Source organism: Stegostoma tigrinum, chromosome 1 (assembly GCF_030684315.1).
Source record: "Stegostoma tigrinum isolate sSteTig4 chromosome 1, sSteTig4.hap1, whole genome shotgun sequence".
Lineage (NCBI taxonomy): Eukaryota > Metazoa > Chordata > Chondrichthyes > Orectolobiformes > Stegostomatidae > Stegostoma > Stegostoma tigrinum.
This window is the reverse complement of record NC_081354.1, coordinates 49,156,323-49,157,944: the sequence shown is the minus strand read 5'-3', so window position 1 is coordinate 49,157,944 and position 1,622 is coordinate 49,156,323. Positions and strand designations below refer to the sequence as shown.

The window sequence follows — 1,622 nt, the reverse complement described above, 5'->3', positions numbered from 1 at the left end:
GATCTGCTGTTGAAACCTTCATTCACTCTGAACTTGATGATCCTAAAGCGCTCCTGGCAAGCCTCTCACCTTCCACACCGCATAAACATGAGGCCACCCAAAATTCTGCTGCATATGTTGTAGCTTTCACACCAAGGTGTATTCACCTATATCAGACCCTGTGATTACTCACTTGGAATAGTCCCCATATAAACAAGGCCTTGATTATAAAATTCTCATTCATGTGGTCAGATCTCTTCATGGCCTCATCCCTCCCTATCATTGGAATTTTCAGCAGTCCTATAAACTCCTGAGATATTTGGGTTCTTCCAATTCCGGCCTCTTGAGCACACCAGTTTTGATTATCACGGTAATCTGCCTTAATATTTCCTGATGTGGCACGGTGTCATGTGTTGTTCTTATCGTGTTTTTAGGCATTATTAAGGTCACATAAATACGAATTTCTGTTGTTGTTCTAGTTCTCTAGTTTCAGATGCTTTGTCGCTGGAAACAATCTTTTTTTTTTAATCTATTCTTTTCAATAGTAATAAAGGGAGTGGCCTGCTCACCCACTATCTTCCTGTCCGATTAAATGCCCCACCCCGTCCAAACTAGAAAGGGCAGAAGAATCTATTCAAGGTTTGCAAACCTATTACTTACATGAGATGCTTCCCTGGTGGCACCAGGAGAGCTGGTGGAATGTTGTTATAGACCACGTGGGAACAAGTGAAATGCTTCCAGTGGGCAATATCTGAGAACACAAACTTCAAAGCACTTTGGTTGTTGCCTGGTCAGTTTGGCTCTATCTCTGAATTTGCTGGCAGGATAGTAAGGAAGCAGGGTCGCTGATGTATGTGTGAGGCTGACATGTACAACTCGCGTAGCATTGCTATTCACCCTAAAACCCTTAGATTTAGCACATGCACTCACCTATGGAAGAGTGACACTGCAGAAGATGCCTGATGTCTTCCTACCTGGATACAGTAATGCAATAATTTAAACTCTCATTAAATGTCGAAGGGCTGTGAAATACATTAAAATAAAAGTACCACTGGAAATGAGCGGTCATAACATTGGAACATTAGTAGGTCAAATAGACCTTCAAATTGCTCCACCATTCAGTAAGATCATGGCTGATTTTCTACCTCAATTCCACCTTCACGTATTTTCCACAGATCTCCCAACTTCCTTAGTACTCAAAATCCATTGATTTTTTTATCTTTAATATATCTTTAATATTTGTCTTTATCTTTAATATTTGTACTCGCTTCGGCAGCACACACACTACAATTGGAACAATACAGGGAAGATTAGCATGGCCCCTGCACGAGGATGACACGCAAATTCGTGAAGCTTTCCATATTTTTGGACAGCATGGTGGCTCAGTGGTTAGCGCTGCTGCCTCACAGCACTAGGGACCCTGGTTCAATTCCACCCTTGAGCGATTGTGTGGAGTTTGCATATTCTCCCCATACTGCGTGGGTTTCCTCTGGGTGATCTGGTTTCCTCTCACAGTCCAAAGATGTGCAGGCTAGGTGGATTGGCCATGCTAAATTGCCCATAGTGTCCAGGGATGTTTGAGTTAGACATGGAGAAATGCAGGTGTAGGGAAATTAGTCAGAATGGGATGCTCTTCGGAGGGG

At 42.8% G+C, this 1,622-nt stretch overlaps 1 non-coding gene across 1 annotated transcript; it reads left to right on the top strand.

Moving 5' to 3' along the window:
* The first annotated feature begins 1,239 nt into the window (after positions 1-1,239).
* LOC125460091 (U6 spliceosomal RNA) lies at positions 1,240-1,346 on the top strand. Its single transcript, XR_007249175.1, has one exon. It is a non-coding gene; the product is annotated as a U6 spliceosomal RNA (small nuclear RNA).
* Positions 1,347-1,622: the final 276 nt, after the last annotated feature.